Source organism: Chionomys nivalis, chromosome 10, assembly GCF_950005125.1.
Source record: "Chionomys nivalis chromosome 10, mChiNiv1.1, whole genome shotgun sequence".
Classification (NCBI taxonomy): domain Eukaryota; kingdom Metazoa; phylum Chordata; class Mammalia; order Rodentia; family Cricetidae; genus Chionomys; species Chionomys nivalis.
Genome location: NC_080095.1, coordinates 30809862 through 30833447, shown reverse-complemented (window position 1 = coordinate 30833447; position 23586 = coordinate 30809862). Strand labels below are relative to the sequence as shown.

At 37.7% G+C, this 23586-nt stretch overlaps 1 protein-coding gene across 3 annotated transcripts in view; it reads left to right on the top strand.

The window, feature by feature from the left end:
- Positions 1-23586, top strand: part of Flrt2 (fibronectin leucine rich transmembrane protein 2) — a 96218-nt gene that overhangs the window by 50379 nt on the left and 22253 nt on the right. The window contains exon 1 of one of the 3 annotated variants that reach the window (XM_057782479.1): positions 13935-13965. The exons of the other annotated variants lie outside the window; for them this stretch is intronic. The gene's annotated coding sequence lies outside the window, so the exon portion shown is untranslated. Of the gene's footprint in view, positions 1-13934; positions 13966-23586 lie in introns of those variants that run through there. 3 annotated transcript variants of the gene reach the window in all.

The following is a 23586-nucleotide window of genomic DNA, read 5'->3' as shown; positions in this document are numbered from 1 at the left end:
AGTGTGTGCTCCCGATCTTAAACATTATTATTCCTCTAAATATAGTGCAGGACATTTGTCAGCGAACTGTAAAGCTCTTGTTAAAAATAAAATGGAAATTCAAATCTCAAAATAAATCAAGAGCGATCTGCATTGCTTAAGCACCGGCACTTTTCTTTGTGAGCTGGTTGTCTGAGGCCCATGGAATTCCATGGCGGGTCACCCCACTTAAGTGTTTCTTCACAGGCTGTCAAGTCTTTTAATTCTCAGGGCTACTTTCGATGTTTCAGGAGGATACTACAAAACAATATTGATTTTTTTTAAGAATGTATTTTTATATTTTGTCAATATGTATAAAAATGCAGCCGAGGAAGCAAAATGAATCATTGTGAATGACGTATGAATCCATTTCTCCCTGCAGTGCTGTAACAAACCTCCTGTTGACATTGGAAGGGAGTGCATTTATAGATAGGAGTCTACTCACAAGCTCACTGCTGCTGCAATTAAAAGGAGAGGCATGGGTTTTTTTACTAATTCCCTGCAGCCACAGTCTATCCATGGTTACTTTCTAGGCAGTGTACTGTCTTTTAGTGTGTTTCTTAGTCTCTGAGGAGCATACCTTCCCTCCAGAATGTGTTTTACTTTCTTGACTTTCAGTAGAACATGTATGAGAAGGTGAAGAACAGACTTGGGCCTTCATTCAGCAGATGGCATCAACATCCTTGGAGAGTTTCTCTAAAAGTGAGTTGAGAGCAAATGGGCCAGTGGTTTTTAGTGTTGGGATCTGTATTCCTTTTTCTTGACATCGCTACATGAAAGGTCACTCATTCTATTATTTTCAAAGAGGCCATGGACTTGTTTTCTTTGTCCCCCTCAACTCTACATGTAACCATGCAGAAAGCTGTCGAACAGGAAACCCTTTGGTGGCAGAGCAGAAATTAATGGCATGCTGTATTAACTAAGCATGGAGGAAGCTTATTGCAAACATTATTATCAGAAGGCTCATCGTTTTATGTCTGTAATGATTTTGAATAATGACGCAGAAGTAACAATGATGATAAAATAAGAATAAAAGCCTAAATGGCTGTCTCAAAGAAGTCAGCTTGTAAATCAGTGGCAGAGTGGAGGGAGGGAGGCATTGATGTGACTTCCAGGCAAACTCCAATCCCTGATACAGCAGAAGAAACAAAAACCCAAGCAATGTAGAGAGGCTGGAGCTTGGAAACACAGGAAACCTCTTGTAAGTAGTGTTTAGTTATATCACAAGTTTTTTTTATGTACTAGCTCAATCTAGTGTCAATTTTTTTACTCTTTGAAAAAAATAGGATTTCTTGAAATTACAGAAATGTACAAATAGAGACAAGTCAGCTCTGTGGGAAGCACAGTAAGGCTGCCTTGTCATGGTAGGGGTAAATTAAGTCCAGTTGACCTATGGATGCCTTTCCCTCTTCGTCAAATTCAGACTGGCCCACGGAAACCTGCAATGGTCTTAGAAACCTGGGAAATATCTGCACAGCAGAAGCACATCCCTCCCAGATGGAAACTCTTACTTTGTGAGCCAACCCAGATCCCTGATAGAAATCAGCACTGGGAGGATTCTTTGAACGCACGATTTGAGGTGACTGGCATCTGCAATGAATCTCTCTTTCTCCCTACCTCCCTTACAGATCAGCGCCTCCTCCCACTGACCCTGCTAGACCCCCCTGCTCTTTTTCTTTTTCCCCAGGAGCTGGTTTGGAAGGCAGTGGGAGTTGTTTAGTGGGCTGGGGGAAGCGAAACACTGAAGAGTAAAATGAGAGCCAGCAGAAGCCCATATTGCTCCATGGAACTGCAGCTTCCTCCTCTTCCCCCTTTTCAGTTGTTTGTTTTTGATGTGACACGTGTAACTTCTCTTTGCTAAAATAAATGAAAAAGACACCAGGATTTCAGTAACGCTTGGGAATGAGTTTGATTGTGAACAGTTGGATGTGATGAGCATCTGTATCCAAAGTCACTGGTGCCGGAATTTGGAACTTGGACATAGGTTACTGACATAGATTATTGAGAATGGGAGAAAGAGATAGGAAAGTGTCACAAAAATGCATAAAAGGCCCTATTACCCTCTCCTTGCTATTTCCTCATTAATTTACTATATGGATCAATTATACCCCTCCCAACTCAGTTTTCTTTATCTGTAAAACGGGAAAACAAACAAACAAACAAAAACCCTATTGCTCCTATTGTAGTTTTGATGCCTAAATGTTGTGATATGCTGAGGCACTTTATATAATTTCTCATTTATTCTAACTGCTCAATGACTTTAATCATTTATGGTAAGCGGGGCTGTGTTTATGACAAGGCAGGTGCTACTGGATATGCACAGTGGCTGAAATAGCCAGATTTGAAAGGGTTTAAGGCAATGCCATTGGGATCAATGAGAACGCTTTCTAGTGAATATATAAACAATACTGCAGATGGGACGACCGATGGCGGTCATCCCATATGTACAGTGCTGGGGTTTGCTGAATGTGTGTTTGCCAGAAGTGGATGTCTGCATCTTTGCATCTTTGCCCTTGAACATGCACTAGTCTGTTTCGACTTGCTTCACTTCTGTCACTCAGATTTGCATATTATCTTCTCTCTCTCTCTTTCTGATTCTAGTTGCTTGTATTTCCTCCAAAGTATTTGTGGCCGAGATTCCTTTTGAACTTTGAGCTGCCCCCCCCTTTTTTTTTTGCATAAGCTTTGGACGAGAATCAATAGAATGTCAAGATGGCGGGCACGTTCTGCCTAATAGCAGTTGTGTGTCTGAGTGGACAATGTGACTGCTTTTCTGGCAGTAACAAATGTAGGTCAGAATTAATGATTTTGGGGAGGTGCTGTTGGTATTGCTGGACTTTTACAGACTTTCAGGGGAAATGTGGGTTTTGCCCCTGATGAGTATGTTTATACAGAGAATATCTATTCATGTATGCATATGCTACTATCAATGTACCTTTCCTATGGCTTTCCCCCACTTATTACACACAACCTTAGTAGGATTTATTTAAAGTCATAGTTCAATGCTAGTTAATGTTCAAGGTAGCAGATCACTGGAAAACTGAGTGAATGGCTCAAGTGCTTGCTTAGTTGCATATAACAACACAATTCCTATCACAGGAAAGGATTCTTAAAAAAATGACTGATCAGAAACCGAGACTGTGAGTTAAGAAAATGGGTCTAAATTTGATCATTACTGCATTTGTATCTTGTTTCTTCTCTTACAGTATTTTGGATATCCTCATAATTCTAGACCCTTTTGCATATTAAGTGCAGAAATGGAAATGAAGTACCTGGGATACCTCATAGACACTCTATAAATGCTGGCTAATCAGAGATAGGACAGCATAGAGTTTTTCTAGTTTCTTCCATTTTGACACGTTTCACTGTCACTCGGGTCTTTTTATTCCTTTCTTGCAATAGGCTTCCTTTCTCTTCTGCTATTATCTTCCAGTAGTTCTTGAACCTTTTTCTTTTAGTTACTCACTCCATATACACTTGAATATCGTGACCTCTACATTGGGGTGTTTCTAACCATCCTGATCTAGACATAGACAAAAAAGCAGAATAAAGTGGAAATGAAACTTATGCAAATTGGTTTCTTATTTGTTCAGTGATGGTCTGGAGGCAGCAGCAAGGGCAGCCAGTATTCCGAATTCCAGAAGAGAACAAACCGTGCGTTGAATGGAATGTCTGTGGTCTCGGGGGCTCATTGAAGAAAGCCGCTCCACTCAGAAAAGGCCTGCTTTAGTGGTCAAGAAAGAAAACAGTAACCGGGTAGTGCCACGGAGTTCTGGTTGCAACCGTTCAGGAAACTCTACCGCTTCTCAGCTTCTTGGAAGCCTGTGGTGGTGGTGGTGGAGCTTGTTTCCTTCCTCAGAGTTCACAACCCCGGTCTTGCTAGGCATGCATGCTCATCGTTACAGTAACCTTAGCATTAAAGGTTTATTCCAGGGTGCAGGTGTTCATTTTCTGCTGGAGGGAAAAGAGAAACGAGAGGATAAACTCTCTCTGGAAAATGGTGACGTGGCATTGCAAAAATTCCTAAAGGTTTGCTTTTTAGACACTTTTATGTTTTAATTTATAGCAATGAATTTTACATGATGAAATTATTATTGCTCGGTTTTAAGAAAACAGTGCGCATGTTTACAGAACTTATGAGAATGCTAAGCCAATATTTATTTTCCATATTTCATTTAAAGAAAAATGTGATAAAAATTTTGAAACCTATTTTTACATTGTTTCCTTCCTTCCTTCCTTCCTTCCTTCCTTCCTTCCTTCCTTCCTTCCTTCTTCCTTCCTTCCTTCTTCCTTCTTTCCTTCCTTTCTTCCTTCATTTTATTTTGCTCACATCTTGGAAGTGTCATACACAAAATTGTGTGTCATTTATATTCTACCAAGATTATGGCCTTTGAAAGGATGCAATCTTGGCTATCATAGACACATGTACACGCAAATGCAAATGTTAAGCAATATAAACATGCTATTAGAGACATGTAAGGTACCTCTGGTATTGAGAAATCTTTCTTTAATGATGACTGCTAATCTATAGCCTTTCTGATATACAGATTAAATAGATGTGCAGGTCCTGCTATTAGATACTACAGGCTTTTAGTAAGGTAAAACAAGTGGAATTTGGTTATAATTCTGTTCAATATGAGCATTATTTTTGTTACAAGAAATATTCTAGCATTCATTGCATGGGTGTTTTTCTCTGAGTGAAACGTAGCTGTGGTTTATTATGATTTAAGAATAATGGAAATAGCCAGAAAGTTCAAAACAGAAGCCTGGGAAATTATTTACCAATAAATTTAGACATCCTTTTGAATTCTACTCACTAAGTTTCATTTGTACCTAGCATTTCTTTGAGGTAGCATTACACAGAGGTTATGAAGTCTAGGATCCAGGCACTGTGAGTTAAAATCCTGGCACTTATTTCCAGAGGCACAGAGTCATTTATGTTCTGTGATGTCACTTTCTAATTTGTACATTGGAAACAATTGAAGAACCAACCTCAGTACTATTGCGTGAGCTAAATCAAGGCACATTCATTTAGATCCAGCTAAGTTCCCTCAGATCTTACTAATGTAGTCGCTACTATGAGCGTATAAAAGCAATGGTAATCAGGCTGATCTCAAGTGGCCATTCAGGGGATGGCATGAGATATTCATGTAGAGACCCTTTCAACTTCAAGAAGTGTCCAGTAAATCCGGGCTTTTTATTATCAATTCAGTAGGAAACCCCCTCATTTTGATAGCTTAAGTAGAGACACACATGTACAATAAAATAATAATAAGATTTAAAATTGGAAAGAACCTAGAAAAAATTCCCTTTTGAGGAATGGAATATTGAGTTGACGGCAAGGATTCTAAGAGCTGTGTGGAGAAATGAGAATAGAAGATAATCTCTGTGTGTAATGAACGTAACAGGCAACGTCCACCTTTAAGGATCAGACGTTTCTCCCAGTACTTCTGCCAACAATATATATATATATATATATATATATATATATATATATATATATATATGTATATATATATATATATATATATATATCCATTTATGGTGTCTGTCTTACTTTTGTAAAGCGTATCATAACATTTTCAGAAATGTGGAAATTAAAAAAATATCAATGATAGTCTTTAATTTTTTTGCATATCCTTAAACCCTCCCAGTTCTTGGTGCTGGGAGATAGGAACATCACATTTTTTCAGAGTAGTAGTTATTAAGGAGTTAATCCATTGAGTAATGGATGGGCACTCCTTCCTGAGCAGAATTCAAATGTGGGTTAGTACAACGAATTTTGCGAGTTTAGTTCTATTTTGGCAGCAGGTGCTTAAAGCCCCAAGTACTTCCAGAATCAGCCCCTGATACCTCTGAGAGTTACTTGGAGCCTATTCCTGAACTGCTAGATAGTAAAGGCAGAACCGCACCCCCTGACACCATTTAGGAAGGTTGCCTCAAGGCATTGTTAAAAGAAGGAAATATGGTTCGGTTTATTGTCAATGAGTGCAGAAAGTTGTCTGCCGTAATGTAGGAAACAGAGAGCAAGAGCCTTCTAGGGATCAGTTAGGAGAACAGGGACCTTTCTTAAGCTAATCAGAATCTGACCATGAGCATTTGAATGGCATAAGAACAGCTCGTGATTGGCATTGGTTTCTTGTTATCGACTGAGCTCTACGGTATGAACTGTCTTTAGCATTGCAGTCAGATTTATTTGTTTTTCAGGGAATGTGGACAGCCGCGTTCCTTTGGTAGTCAGTTCGAAGGCTCTGGAAGGCCCTTCAATTAAATTGCTCTGTTGTCTTAACCTTTCTAAGCACTGCTGAACTAGGGCTTCTGAGCTACTTACCTCATAACATGAATTAGTGAGTTGATTAATGTTTGCATAAGACTTGAGATGTCTGCTCTGAGTGGGATGTGCGCTTCCCAGGTTGTAGAATATTGATTCAGGACATGATACTTATTTCCTTGTTTAAATAATTAGGAAAGATATTTCGTGACCAAACCACTGAAAGATATAAATGAGAAAAATGGAGTGGCCGATGCAAGCTGCAAGAAGCTTTCTTATTCCACATCTTCATTCTGTGTATCTGTAAAGCATCAGATAGTGAGTGCCTAGGCTGGGAGCCACAGTGGAGCTGAGGGTCATCCATGGACAGCCTTTGGCTGGCTTTCCCCTTCTTTTCTTTCAGGATGTGACAATACACCCTCCAGAGCCCCAGAGAATGGACGTTCTTCTCTGCCTCCCAGGCCCTTTGCTCTGTTCACACGCAGGCCTGCCTGGCTTTGGCAGAGAATCACTCACTGTGCAGTGGCTGGCTGCTGTTGCAGATGCACACTCACACGAGGTGCTAAGTGCTGCTGAGAGCTGCTTTCTGAGCCATGCAGAGTTGGTGTGCATGTCTGCAGCTGCACCATGGGTTCAGGCATCACTGGCTCTACCTCAGGCAGGCCTTCTGTGTGGGAGCTAGGGGAGGGTTTGGTATAGTTGCTTACTTTTCATTGAAAAAGGGTTAACATCCAAAAAGTGTAGAGAGAATGAGCAGGGAGGATGGCAAAAGAATAAATACAGATATAGATGGACCAGAAAAAGACAAGAGACAGCCTAGGTTTCTGTGACGTAGTGAATGTCTGTTTGACTTACTTCCAAGGAATATGGAGGTATTTAAAAGTCTTCTTCTGACCTATTGTGTGTCTTTGAGCTCTGATTGGTTTCCTCATGAAGTACTTAGTGATACCTACAACAAGGGCTGCGATTAAGGGAGATGATGCCTGCTGCCTTTTCTGTCATCAGCTCTCTGGGAGCCCTGCCCTTTGCAAACCATCTCTGATCAGCTTTTACTGAGTTGACTGTCTACCTCTGAGTTGAGAAAGAGAAGTTGTTTGCTGAGACATTCAATTTCCCCTCCTAATCTCTTTCAGGATTGTGTGACTCCTGACTGTCATTTTTCAGGACAGGATATAAATTCTACTCGACTTACCCTGACTTCCCCATTCAAAGGGAAGCTTAGCGTTCAGTGTAATGGGAACACTAAATCCATCCACATTTCAGAAATGGAAGCCTTCTTAATTTTAGATGTTAAGCAGAACTGTATGATTGATGTCTTTCCCGAATACTAAAGAAGCTAAAGAGTCAACTAGGCAGCAACTGTAAACTTAGCATGCAGAAGGAATCATTGTGTGCGCGCTTAGATGTGTATATATGTGTTTATTTTTATATCTACATGCCATTGTAGATATAGAGTAATCTATTAGGTATTGTATTTCTTAGTGTATTGTTTAGGCTTCAGGCAACGTGGGTAGATTTTTTTCCCCCATTGTTACCTAAATCGAAGTCAAAGAGAAATAAATCCACAAGGTCCCTTGTATTTCTTCCAGAAACTTGCTATTAGATCTAGAGGATGTCAGAGCAGAGATGAGTGGCTGTGTGTCCTTTTCTGATGCTGTAGAAGGGCAAAGGTGCTTTAGTTTTGCTGACAATTGCAATAAATATTTTGATATATTTTCCTCCTTGGCATCAGTTCTACGTGCTTTTAATGAGTAAATGAATGTATTCCATTTAACTTTCTACAACTAACATGTATTTATGTAATCAACTTTTATATAATGTATAAACATATATATGTTATACATGTATTTATGTATGCATTATATATTCAATATAGTATTAAATCTTACTAAGAAGCTAAGACCTTGTACATCCTAGCCAAGTACGTTGCTACTAATGTATATCCCTAGGCCAGATAATTCTTAAAATAACTCTGTTATAAGTATTTCATCTCTATTTGTCAAATAATGGAAATAAGTCATCATGAACTTAAATAAGTTTGCCCTAAGTCACACGGTTAGTGTGAGGTACTGGACATGTACCTTACTGGTAGATCCTGAGCTTTCCTCTAATCTCAGTTGGCCAGTCAGTGCAAACTATCATCTTCCATCAGCAATCATAAAGTTTCAGGGATGAAAAAAGAACAAACTATAGAAGTCTACAGTACAGCATTGCCCTGTGGTTAAAATGCCATACTGAACAGTTAAAAGTTTGATAAGTGGGTAGATAACATGTTAGATGTGATTGCTATAATACAGTAGAATTTCTAAAATGAGGAGAAGTGTTAAAAATTGATGTTTAAATCTTTTCTGTATGTACCAATGTTTGTGTAATAATTTTCATTTTGCAATTTTTTAAAAATATGATATTTAGTGGAGCTGGAGAGAATGCTCAGTGGTTAAGAGCACTTCTTGGTCTTGCAGAGGACTCTGGCCTGATTCCCAGCACTAAGATAGTTGCTCATAAACATTTGAAACCTATACACATAAAAGAAAACAACCATAAATATAAATTTAAAAATACAATAAATCTTCAAATATAGTATATATAAGCATATGTAATACATACAACACATGGAAATACGTAAATAACTTTTATGTATAAAATGCACATTTTCTTGGTAATGGTCAAAATAGAAACATTCAATTTGGATACAAACTTAACATTTTGTCCAATGTGACCTCAAAGTAATAAGAAAGAAATTCATGACGAAATGTTCGACACACACAAAAGGATTGTTAAGGAGTTTTGGTGGACAAGGAAATTCTCAGGGAGCTTGAAAATGCTTGCTATGTTTATGTATTTATTTTCATTGATTTTCCTTTCCAGATCAATAGTCTCCCCTTTACCTGCAGCAAAATCTGAGCTGTTTTTTATAACCAGCCTCTCGCACGGCATTTGCAACTTTACAGTATTGTGAACAAATGTGTTATGATTGTCTCTTACCATTGTAGGAGGAAACTCAGTTTAGCCTTGTTTCCAAAAGCGATGCTTATGCACATGAATGCTGGCTGGCACACAGACTTTCTGCATTTCAGGAAGTGGGCACAAGTGCGTTTTTTGCACTGCAACTGCTTTGTCATCTAGTTTGTACTGGCTGAGGAATGAAAGAAAATTTAATAGCAGAGATCATCTTGGACCCTCTAATTGGCATTGACAGCAAACACCAACGTGCTAATAGTTGCAGTGAATTTCTGCTGATGAGCTCCTTCTGCTGTCCGGATCCTCTTGACTTGTTTTGTTTGTTAGTTGACTGTATAATCTTGTGGTTTATATCTCTCTACACCTCTTAAAGTGGAAAAACATATTGGGTTTTCAGGTCATTTTAATAGGAACTTGCTTTTCAAGTGCCAACTGTTTCAACAAATAACTTGACCAGGGAGGAACCCCCCCCCACCCCATCTCCCCTGATGCCCAAGTGAAGACATTCCTGTTATTCAAAGCTCACCACAAGATCAACAGACAAATGAAAACTGCCTCTTCAAATGTGGTCACAGTTGACAGTTCAAACAAACCATATCGGATTCCTGAAGACTAAATAAAAATTTTAGCCTTGGCAGAGGAACTCATGTTTCAAAGATGATACAAATATAATTACAATTTTAGCATCCTTTTTTGGTGTGAATGTTGCCAGCTTAAATTCTGGCCATAATTTTTAATTACCATTTACATTTAGCAAAATACTCAGAATTGTGGCATGAGAAATTATTGAGGGACTATTCCAGGGTTGTTTTAGCATCCTTTCTTATTGGTGGTGACTGAATTAGACAAAGATCTTTTAAAACATATCAAGTATATGCTTTTTCAATACTGGACATTTTTTTCTCAGTGTTATTATAAATTTAAGACTTGTGTTTATTTTTTTGTGGAGTTAGAGTTTCTTCTTTTTAAAATAAGTGTTTTAACGTTTTCAGGTAGCATTAATGTTAAATTTTCAGGAGACTTTGAGTAATTGAATGAAGTATTTGAACTGGATTTTTTTCTTGACTCACCAACATGTAGCTTTCATGGTCAAATCTGCTGTTGTATTAGTAATATTATGTAGATGGAAATACAAAGGTTCCAGAAAATAAGTAACCTAGTCCAGTTCCTGACCTCGGTTCAGTACTCTTTCAAGGTGACACTCCCAAACATTGACATCTTTGTTTCAAAATGTCATGCTGTGTTGAGCATTGTAGGAGAGTTAGCCATCTCTGTTTTCTCTGCCCTCCCAATGCTAATCACACCCCAGGCTGTGACTGTCAAAAGTTCCTCCCCTGGGCTCAGGTTCAGAGAGTGGAGGCTGAGAGGTAAAATTGTTTTAACAGAGAGCTATTATGATAGTTATGTTATGTGGCAGAACCTGGGTAATGTTGTAGACTATTTTTTTTATTAATTCATGAGTAAAATTGCTTCTCTCTTTAATTCGTGGGTAAGAATAGTATTAGCTTGTGTCTTTTCCCCCCTCGCTTTTTGCTTTTTTTAAATTTTGAATTATAAACATGACATTTCATCCTCTAAAAACCAAATCACTAGTATCATCTTGTTCCTCAAGGTGATAGATTCAGCACATGGATAAACTCACTTCCCCTCTTGTATTTGTCAATATATTCAGTTAAAAATAGGATAGAGATTTGGGTACCCGAAGGTCATGCATCTACAGGTACTATCATATGAAGAGGCATGCGTGAAGTGCCATTTGATTATTCACACCAAGTGTGCTCTTGGCATTTGTGGCTGTCATAAGCTCGCTGAGTCAGACGTTTAATCACTGTTTCTTCTGAATGCTGAGCGGCCTTGAGTAGGTCAGTGAATTGCTTGTGTTTCCTTCTTTTTTTTTATATAGAGGAAGTGAGGTCTTTTTTAAATATATATATATATATATATATATATATATATATATATATATATTTCTTTTACCTTTGTCTTTGGGTAAGTTGCAAAGAGCTAACAGCAAGGTTGTTTGAAAGAAATTCCAAGTCGGTTAATATCGCGCTTGAGAAAGAAAACACCCAGTGTTTTGACTTTAACTCTTGGTGTGAAATAGTCATCTTTTTTTAAAAAGGAACGTTTCAAAGACTTGCAAGCTACCATTTGGTTTCTGTTTTCTCAGTGTAGACACTTTCTTAGGAGTTGGAATCCTTGAAGACTGGCCCCTAGACCTAACCCAGGTGACACTTCCTCTGTGCCTGTTCAGTCTAGTGAGGGCTGTGGACCATACAACTCTTATTCCATTCCCATTCTCCATGATTAGCATCCTTGTGACATGCCAATCTGCGGAGCCTTTATGACTCTAGCCTGTTGTGATTCTAACAAAACCATTTCATATCTCTAGGCTTAGCCTGGGTCTTACATTTGGACTGTCCCAGCCTGTTGACTGCTTAGAAATTTGCCTGTGTGTGCCATCCTCAACTCTCATGCCTAGTCTCTATACTACAGCATTTACACTCTCCCAACCAGTAAGTACCTAAGGGTCAGGCTCACACACATACTCCTCCCATTCCAAGCATAGCCCAGCAGCTCCTCTGACACACCAGCCCAAGCATATCCTGCTATTTCTCTCATTCCCATGCATTTTTTACTAATGACCATTTGGAATTATCTCCATTCCTTGAATCCACATTCACCATGGCATATTTGAAAGTCCATCATTCAAATTTCTCATAAGTAAACTGAAATCAACCAGCCAATCTTGAACAATAAAAATACAACCATTAGGAAAACTGCTAGAAGGTGGTGACTTGGTGTTAGAACCAGCTGACGGTCACGGAAGTTAACAAGACTCCGTGCATTATAGGTGTGTTGGAAGTGCACTGAGCTGAAGTAAAGTCTTCTCCTGATTTGAAAGTCTGCAGTGTGTAGGAATTTGGATTCTGAAGATAAACAGGCTGAGCATACAGCACATCATTCGCTGTCTCTTGTTTGGCACCTGTCAGAACAGTTTCTTATTATGCACTTGAAATTTAGGGGACCACTTGGGAGGTGGAGAGACCCATTACTTAAAGCCTACAAAATAACTATCAAGTTGCTTTGGCCAATTCATACAATATGCTATCTGAGAATAAGACAAATCATTATACATCTAGGGTTATAGGCAACTACATATTTCTCCTCAATTATCTTTGATTTATTGAGTGACAGAAGAGTATGGCTCCTAATTTATAATTCAGACATTGCTTTGACTGGTGAATGTATTGTACTCTCATTGTTTAATAAATATTTTGCCAGGTAAACCTTGTTTTTAACAGACATGTAGGACAGAAGGACCTTATCCTCACACAGACTGTTATATAAATTTAGGGCACATACATCTTATTGTTTAAATCATTCATAACAGTCAAGAAATGAATAATTTAGTACACTAATTGAAAAATCACAAAGTAAATTACCAAGTGATTTAAGAATTGTCAAATGAACAATTTCTTTATATCATAATAATAGATTTGGCAGTACTTGAAATTGGTCATTAAAATAAATGTGACAAGATGAAATATGTTTTGAAATGAGTAATAAGTTTTATTTAACATAATATATCCAAAATATCAGCATTGTAAGACAACAATATTATTGATATTTTTTATTGTTTTTAAATATTTCTTTAATTTTTAAAATTTATAATTGTATCCTTATCAATTTAATTTGTGACCTTTAAATTTTCCCATATATCCTCCTTGCTCTTTTTCAAATTCATGCCCTCTTTTACCCATTAAATATTATAATATACATATTTTTCACAAAGACGTAAGTAAAACCTGCTCTGTCTGCATAATGATACATTATATGTATGTTTCCAAGGATGAGAGACCATTGCAAAAGAGGGGAAGGCAGTCTTTTATGAGCCAGAAGATCAGGGATTTGCTCTAAGATTGTGTCTTCTAAGAATATCAGAAGTTACACCCGTGAAGTCTCACCAACATGACTCCTAATCATAGGCCAAACAAGGACAACAAAGATAGTCATGCTGATGTAGATGAGGGAAAACACAGGCATACTCACTCCCCCCCTCAAAAAAAAACAAACCCTACAGGCAGCTAAGGAATACTGAGAGTGGGAGAAATAGTCTTTACCAGGGAAGAACACACCAATTTATTATCCAATAGAAACATTTTGTCAGACTATTTGGGGGGGAGGGGGGGCAACAGGCATCAGTATATCAGTATACATTGAAAGAATAAGTAAAACAGCAAGGTATAAAAGTGAGTCCAGAGAAGGACAAACACTCCCCTTTTAGTACCCCACAGTTTGTTTAACACATCCATGGGTTTTTCCTCCAAGTCTAGTAGCGATCTATCTGAAAATAGTGAAGCAGCCCATAAATGAAGGGGTCCGCCTTTCTTCCTGTCATATAGTAAATTATAGGACTTTCTGTTAGGATAAATATACTCAGCATGTGGAAATACCTGCTCCATCAAAAATTATGTCTGTGAATTCTGCCTTGGTTCATGTGGGATATTATATGCTGTTCTAGGGAATTTACGTGTAAGAAGTAAGCTACCATGTTAGTTTCATGAACACTGGGGTTTTCAGAGTAAGTATTATAATGTATGCCCAAATTACCTAAATATTTTCTTCATAATTTTCAGATCAGTGAATGGATGGGAATACAGAAAATATTCTTTTCCTTACTCTCTGCTGTTTCGTTTCTGATCTGGATATAGGTAATATTTTCTTCTTTTCTCAGATAGATGATTGACAGTGGGCTATATTATGTTTCTTTGAGAATGTTGTGGTTAAGTGTATAAGAAAAGCAGTAAGTGGTATTTTAGAAGGCGTCTACATAGTGTTGCTTATACAATATTTAATCATTTTGTTTTGTTTTTTGTTTCCTTTTGCACAAATGACTTTAGATGATTAATCAGTTTGTTTTTCACCCTCGAATTTTTAAAATTTTGGTTTGCATTGCATGTATTCCTAATTAATATGCACCCGTGTTGCTTTGGAAAGTCTATGGAGCTAGCCACGTATCGCCGCCTCTTTCATCTTATGGCCACCCTCTTTTCCAATCCACATCTTTTGACCATTAGGCGAAACAGTCTAAGTCTTGGCATATTTTTCATAAGGTCCCTCTTTTAACCAAAAGTTGGGTGCCTTTATAAGATGGAAAATGTGCAGCAGAAATTAGGCCATGCTAGTGGGATATTACTTGTGTCGTGTGTGCTTTCTAAGGGTCAGTACCATCAAGTATCGTCTAGTATTTTGTATTTCTGAAAGCTAATGAATAACATTTTGTAGCCTGTCAACAATTCTACAACATTATTAACTCTCAACTATTTCTTTTGGTTGTTTAGCAATGTTTAGATGATGCTTAATTGCCTACGTATTTCTCCCTTTTCTTGAAATAATTTTGCATCTGGCTCCGAATACTAAAGATAGTTACCACCTGTTTCTTATAAAGTTCTGCCCCAACTTAATGTGTCAGACTTTGTTGACTTCCCTTGGGAGTCCTTACCGATTGAGAGAAGTGGGTGGGGGTTGAGATGTGAGGGACTTTGGGGCAGAGCAGTAGAAAGCGTGGAGGGGAGAACTGTGGATGGAATTTAAAATAAAATTTAAAAATAAGTTTAAAATAAAAAAGGGAAAAAATTGAAATATTCTTGGCAAAAAAATGTTTGTGGGAGAGTTCTATGAGAACAATAAATAGTATTTTTATTAATACCCAAAAAGTTACATATGTAAGTTACTAGTCACCTTAGACTATGATCTCATCAACTTTCTGTTTTTCTAAGAATATTCAGGTATTTATTAATAAATTATATTAAAATTACTACTGAACACATACATGGAGTACATAAGGATTGAAATAGGATTATTTAAACAATCTCAAAGAAATCAACTAGTGAGATTTTCATAGTAAGTAATTAGCTTTTGCCTAAGCTAAATTTTATATATATGTATGTATATGTGAGTTTCTTTATTCTTTTTTTTTATTGAGTTCTACATTTTTCTCTGCTCCCTTCCCTACTTCTCTCCTCCCCTTCAACCCTCTCCCAAGCTCCCCATGCTCCCAATTTACTCAGTCTATCTTGTCTTTTTCTACTTCCCATGTAGATTAGATCTATGAATATCTCTCTTAGGGTCCTCATTGTTGTCTAGGTTTCTTAAGTCCGCTCATATTATAGTTTTACCAGGAGCTGATTTCAGTTTCAGAATCAAGTTTTCTGCAAGAAATTCAAATAAGCATTGGGTTGGTAGACACATGCAATTCACCTACAGTGAGAATGAAGACTGGCCTTGTCTTAACAGGACCAAAATATGTGCCTTTCTCTGATTGAGGACATGATATCGCCTGTGTGGGAGGAGGATTCTGACACCATGTTGTACTCAAAGGTATATGAGTCTGGTTGGCTGCCCAAACCTTTGCCCAGTTGTATCTTATTCAACAACAAGATCAGCTTCCTTGGAAATGCTCTGGGGCTTTCTTTCATCCAAATATAGACTAAAAGTAACTCATGACGACTGTAGGCAGTCTTTGGGATGTCGTGCCTGGTGCGGTGGTTAGTATTGAATTCCAATATGACAGTCTGGAGGATCACCTAGGATACACATCTGGGTGTGCCTGTGAGGGATTTTCTAGATTAGATTGACTGATGCCTAGAATATTGGTGGCAGCAATCAATGAGCCTAGGTCCTGGACTGAATAAAATAAGATAGTGAACTGAGAGAGATAGGACACTTATCTCTCTGGGTCCTGACAACACATGCAATTAGACCAGCTTTGACAAGCTCCTGCTGCTGCGACTTCTCTGCCACAACAGATTGTACTTTTATCGGGGAGTGAACAATTCCTTCTTTAAGTTTTACACACACACACACATACACACACACACACACGTGCATGTTTTATCACCTTAACAGGTCAAGTAACGAATGCTATTAAAGTAGGACAAGTATATGACTCTGGAAGACGTCTGAGGAAAAAAAAAGTGAGACACAACCAGGCAGCTGAGTCAAGATGGGTCCACAAAGCAGTCACAGAAGAAATTTTACAGACATGGTTCATGTTAATTCCTGGGTTAAAAGCTTGTCAAAAGAAGCAGAAAGTTGGAAATTATAAAATATGGTGACTAGCAGAGCGCAAGGATCTTGCTCGGGTTCTGATTGCTTTCCAAGTTTGCTCTTAGTGAAGGGAGACAAGAAAAAATTTGGGTCATGATCTTGAGAGCTAAGAAACACGGCATGTGTATTGTATAGAATGAATATGCATGTGTGTCTTTGCCTGTAGGTGTGTATGAACTGGCAGATACCCACAGACATCTTTGACCCAGGTCCCTTATGTTAAACATCCCTGGTGTGGTTTAAGTTGACCAAAACTGTGTAAAATTATTCCCACACACCCTTTTACTACACATCTTAAACTCCTTTAACTTATGTTTATTTGTAGAAAACACATGGGAAATATCTTCCTAAACTCTGCAAGAAGCAGAGCCTTTGGGATTGTCTCTGTCTTGCTCATTTGAAGTTGATTCACATACACAATTATGTTTTAAAACCTTTGAATCTCAGACATCACATTGATTTTTTTCCTACAATCCTGCTAAGAGCTAAAGTTTTCTTAGCAGTTCTATGAATGTTCCTAGTAATTAGCTCACATAAAATAAGTATTATAAATTATTATTATGAACCTGGGTTTAGGAGTCTCATATGCATAGGACCAAGTGCTGATTTTTCAAATAAATTCCATCATGTTGAATGACTTTTAATTTCCTTTTGTCTTAAAAATCCCATAAATGGCCCGGAGATGGTGGCGCACGCCTTTAATCCCAGCACTCGGGAGGCAGAGGCAGGCGGATCTCTGTGAGTTCGAGACCAGCCTGGTCTACAAGAGTTAGTTCCAGGACAGGCTCCAAAGCCACAGAGAAACCCTGTCTCGAAAAACAAAAACCAAAACAAAAAACAAACAAACAAAAAATCCCATAAATGCATGAGTAATCAGGACTTCCAGTGATATTTCTGAAGATTGTTAAGAAAATATAATAATAAAAATGCTCAACAAGATGCCTGATGTTGGGAATGTTCTCAGACGTTGATGTGCACACATTTCAAGGATTGTCTTAATATTTATTTATTTATGTGTACGTATTTGGACATGACTCTAAGAAATTATGGATTTCGTTCAATGGTAAAAAATAAAGAGCCTTTTGAAGTCTATGAAAAGAGCTCAGGAATTAATACTCTGCTTCTATCCAAGTTCTAAATGCTGGCCGTGTTCAAAGAGCATCTACCAATAGGATTATTAAAATTTTCTTTGAAGTCCTAATACAGAAGAGCCTAGAAGTAAAATCTATAGTTATTCCTATAAGGGAATATATAAAGAATCACTTACAGTAGAAAATCTCAGCTATTTTTAGTCAATTATGTTTTCTTGACTTTACCTATGAATTTACATGTTTTCCTGGTTTCATGAAAATTTGAGATCGTCAGTTGATTGGCATGTGATGATTTTGTTCTTTGGTATGCCTTTAAGGTGTCTGTATGAATCCCTGGGAAGGGGGAGGTCAGTACCTCTGAGGATTCTGCAGTTGGCATTAGACTTATGTTCAGACATATTAGGAAAGACCTGTGACTGCATGTCTCAGGAAATTAACATCTTTTCATGGTCAGGAAGAGTCTTTTAAAATGTTGCTGCCCCTAAGACAAACAGCATCTCCCTGTACAAGGCAGGGAGGCTGCCTCTCACTCAGGGTGCAGGAAGCAGGCACGTCTGAACTGCTGTCTCTGTTTGTTTTCACTGGTTATCACTTCTTGCAGATCTGGAGCCAGATGTAGAAATTGTGCTTGCAGGTTTGGGTGGAGTCAGAACAAAAACTGACTACTCTTATCTTCACACACACACATACACAAAAATTAAAATGAATCATATAAATCTTTAAAACAGCTTAACACACACATTCTATGTGTGTTTGTCCTTTCTTTTGTTTCTTTTTTTAATTTTTGAAGCTAAAGCATATTTTTCAACGATTTGTCATCTTTGCTCTTCAGAATTGTCGATGAAGCCAGAATTAGATAGTAGCATAAGATAAACTGATTTTGAAGTAGTGTGTTTGTGTGTGTCAAAGGCGTGCATGTACACATTATATATGTGGGTTTGTATGATTATATGTGTCTAGACCTGACTGATACTAGGGGTCTTCCTCAACCAGTCTCCACTTTGGTTTTTGAGATAAGGTCTCCCACTGAACTAACTGATGGATTAAGACAGACTGGCCCGTGAGAGAACTCTGGGGTCTACGTGTCTCTGTTTCCCAGTACTTAGCATTACGGGCACTGCTGTAGTGCCCAGCTTTTTACATGGGTCCTGGAAATCAGAACTCAGGTACTTTTGCTTGTTACAGCATGTACTATTTCTGCTACCTGAGTTCTTCAGCCTGTGAAGTAATTTTTAACGTGAAAATATTAGGGGAAAGAATATTTTCTATTCTTTATTAATATTTATTAATATTTTGTTCAATGTACAAGCAGATAAAAGGACTTCAAGTTTAGAAATTTTAGTACAGTCCGCCCCTAGATAGCACTGTACTAAAATTTCTAAACTTGAAGTCCTTTTATCTGCTTGCACATTGAACAAAATATTAATATCACCTTAGAACCTTCATCTGGCGATGGATCGAGATAGAGACAGAGACCCAATTTGGAGCAACGGACTGAGCTCTTAAGGTCCAAATGAGGAGCAGAAGGAGGGAGAACATGAGCAAGGAAATCAGGACCACGAGGCGTGCACCCACCCACAGTGACAGTGGAACTGATCTATTGGGAGCCCACCAAGGCCAGCTGGACTGGGACTGAATAAGCATGGAATGAAACCGGACTCTCTGAACATGAATGAGGGCTGATGAGAAGCCAAGGACAATGGCACTAGGTTTCGATCCTAATACATGAACTGGCTTTGTGGGAGCCTAGCCTGTTTGGATGCTCATCTTCCTGGACCTAGATAGAAGTGGGAGGACCTTGGACTTCCTGCAGGGCAGGGAATTTGGATTGCTCTTCAGTACCTAGAGGGAGGGGGAATGGAGTGGGGGGGGAAGAGGAGTGGGGGGAGGGGGAGGGGAGTGGGGGAAGGGAGCGATGTGTGGGAGGAGGGGGAGGGAAATGGGAAACGGGGAGGAGGCGGAAATTTTAATTTAAAAAGAATAAAATAAAGAAAAAAAAAGAAATTTTAGTATAACCACCCATCATCTTTCCTGAGAATTGATTATGTTTTGGGACATTTTTCCTGTTTTAGTTCTGTCATCATGATCCCTGGGAGAATTTGGGTGTTTCCTTGAAATTGCACAGATTCAAACATGCTAGTTGTACCTTATTATGTGATGTGTTAACGTTCACTTGATTTTAAATACACTTTAAATGGGAATGGGAATGTTGAGTAGGGATACAGCATATGGCTTTAAAGATCTGTTTCTCAGAATGCAAGCAAACATTTAAAAATGATAGTTTCCTGAGAGCGAAAATCAAGGTGAAGTCAGGATGTTTTAATGGCAGAAGTGATTTTCTCCTTCCTTATTTTTAGATATGGCTCATTCTGCTGTTATGAAAATATAATTAGGAAAACCAGAACTAGCTATCCAAGCTGACGTCAAATCAGATATGACATAAAACACCACTATAATAACATGACTACCTCAGAGTTCTTGAAATCAAAGTTCATCAAATAAAATTACTATGCAAATGTAAATTAAAATGTAAGAAGGAAAAATTATTATGAAAACATTTATTATAAAGATATTATGAATATTATTCAATACATTCTTCTACCAATCTTGAGAAATTTGTGGTTATGTTAAAATAAGATTGTAAGAATGGAATTTGTCGGAACGAGAGACATCTTGGTCATAGCTACTATCTTGCTTGACAAATGACCTTAGTATACATCACAAGCCCTATAGGACAAGCAAAGTCACTAAGTCAGATACCCAAGAATTATGTACCATCATCTGATGGCCTGACTATTTTCCATGACATTAGACCATGTTAATAGTATGAGAGAAATCTCAGGAACAATATAGCTAGCCACAATCCATTATGTATTGTAATACATTATGAGTTCCTTCAGCTTGCTTGGGGCAGCTAAATTCTACTTGCCTTAATGCCAAGTTCTATGAAGATAAAGTTTAGTTTTGAAATGTGCTATAAATTTTGGAATTCTAGAACAATTTGTCTCTTTCTTAAGTCTCAAGTTTCCTTACCTTTGCATGGCTGGGTCTCACACACCAGAACTGAATTTCTCTGAAATGCAGTCATTTCGAGTTGTTTGATTGAATTATGAAGAGAGAGATTATGCATAAATGTCATTAGAAGTTTAATTTCTTTATTTGTTTTCTAAATTCTGTTGGTGGTAGTCTCAGTAAGATAGCAAAAGTCTCTAAGTTAATTTTAAAAACAATTCTCTTTTCTCATTTGAAAGGTTAATTCAAGAAATATCAGCATGCAGCTGTCTTTATGATATTTAATGGTTTAGAACAACCCAGAGAATCTGTCTGCTCATAGAGCTGTTATGCATCTCTTTTCAGTGATTTTCACTTTTGCAAATAAATACAAAAATACTGAGTTTTATTTAGTGATATTTGGCTTAAAATTGTACAATATAAGATGTTATAGCTGAATGGAACTGAAGAGAAGGTAAATACTGTTCATATTGCTTTTATACCAGCAAAATTTCTATACTTATAGTTACAATACATCTGTGTATTTTTGGAAACTAAGCTGAGTTGTTTGCCCCATTGTCAGCCTGTCTCTGATGGCTTACATACATTTAGCATTATTTTAATTAAGGTGCTACGCTCAAAAGTGTTAAGGTGGTCACTTCATAGAGACATAACCTATGTATAATGATGAAAATAATGGTTATCTTTTATTGAACACTTACTCCATTTCAGCTATTTACTAAGAAAAAAACTTTGTTCATTTAATTTCTAAGACTTTGCTGCAAGGAAATGTTGCATTAGAGAAATTAAATGACTTGTTAAATATTTGCTCACAGCTCATTAATGGCAGAGCAGTGTTTGGATCTACAATTGGACTGACTATGTTCAATCATCCTGGTATTAAGCAGGCTTCTTAGCTGAGTAAACAGATTATTCTGGAATCTTAAACTCTTTCAGATTTTCAAGTTAAGTCTTGGGCACAGTTCATAAGGAATCCCAGAAACTCAAAAGATGTACAAGGAATTGCCTTTTCTATCATCTTCATAAATGCTTCATGATCAGTGAATTCACCATAATCTCTGACTTCTGCTGGTGACATTCAGATGCTCTGAGACATTCTCTATGTCCTAGGGCTTCTTCTCAGTCGAACTTGATGGTGTACTGAGCCGTCCATCCGTCAATGAACTCTGGATCTCAGATTGCACGAGACCTTACTTATTACGAAAACTCCTTCCTGATGCAGTTTCAAAATAGTCAACTCCAAACAACCAAGATGTTTAGTTAATGACAGAATCAAGATAAAGTTTTAAAGCCTAGAACCCAGGGTCTCCTCTTTCTATTATACATGCTGTATAATTGACTTAACCATGTACAATCTGTTCGGTGCAGCTATGCCTTGGGATGGAATAAAAGGAATACAGTTATTCTGTATATTAAGGTGGCAGTTAGAATTCAGGTGACCTTTTTGAATTAAGAGGCTAAACCTTTTGCTCAGATTCAGAAACGGGCTTTTTTGTTGCTATCCATGAGTATATTCCTTAGACATGTTTCAAGTAAAGTTTTATTATGGCTGTGGAAATGGCTTTGAGACTATAAGTACTTTCTTACCAATCATGAGGAATGGAGCTGAAAAGTCCCAGCATTTTGTTCAAAAGCTGGACGTGACCGTGTGCATAACCCTAGTACTGAATGAAGCAGAGACAAAATGATCTCTGGAGGCTTCTTGAACACCAGCCTATTCCCCCAAAACATAAATCTAAGGTTCCAGATACAATGAGACTTGTCTCAAAAGAATGTAAAAATGTATATAATACCCAATGTTCTCTGAGCTCTATACAAATGCACTTACACACACACACACACACACACACACACACACAGTTCTTAGTAAAAATAGTGGAGTGGGTGGTGACCAAAAGTAAAACATATTGGTATTCTTAGTTCTCAAAATAATTCCAGGAGTTGGGTATTGTTATTACCTTATATTGAGAGAGAAAAAAAAATGGCATTGTGAACTTCAGTTTCTTCTCAGTAGCACACACCTATTAAAAATGTTTAGGAATAGAACACTACTTCCTTTATCTTTGAACACATGTTTCCTTGGTCTTGTAACATTATTAGACTGGCTGAGTAGATATTAAGTTGATCTCATAGTTCTCTCTGTGTGTTTGTGTATATTTATGTGTGTATGTGTCTTCTTTGTGTGTGTGTGTGGTGTGTGTATCTTCTTTCCTTTGTGTGTGTGTGTGTATGTCTTCTTTTCCTTTGATGGTGATGCATTCAGTGGTTGGGAAGTAGACAGATGCAAGAAATTTGAAACAAAGAAGAAGCTTATAGGTAGGTGAGGACCGGGAAAGGAGAGATGGTGATGAATATGAGTCCATGAAAACACAGACTTAATTAGACCATGAGACTTTGCATACTTCCATAGCTAATTCAGTTGATCTGAGCTAAAATATATAAAACTAGAAAATAAGAAATAAAGGCATTACAATTTACATGAAAGCAAAGGCAAGGTTAAATGGGAAGTTGGTAAGTTTCTAGTGGTAGAAACTTGGAACAGTGAAAAACTGACCATCTTTATCCTTGAGATTGACTTAGCCTGAGGTCCCATCTTTAGCTTATTCTTCATGTTGCAGTGTCTTGTCTGGTGTAAATTCTTAGTGGATGTGATTTAGATGACAAATTCAGCCTTTCGTCAAGATGGAATGTTTCATCTTCTTCACATTTTATATTCTGAAGGTGTGGGTGGGCTTTGAATACAAAGGCACAAATAGCAGCAGGATCCTCGTATAGACAGGGAGGTGAGAAAGGATGATGAATGAGAGACACAGTTAAGTTCATAAAGAAAGGAACTAAGCACAATATGTTTGGTTTTATATGGGATATATGACAGTGCTGAAGGAGTTACAGAGTGCACAAAGTGAAAGTAACATTCAGGGGAAGCACTTTGTGAAAGAAACCTGTAACAGAATCTGTCATGTGATGGGCAGTGAAGAGCTTTCCATACCATCAGGATCAAATGAACTTGCGATAGCTCAGCTCAGGAGAAAGATATTTCACTGTTATTAGAGTCACTTTTATGTCACATTCAATTTTAAATGAGGCCAGAACTTCATAAAAGGGTTCTGAAATATAGTC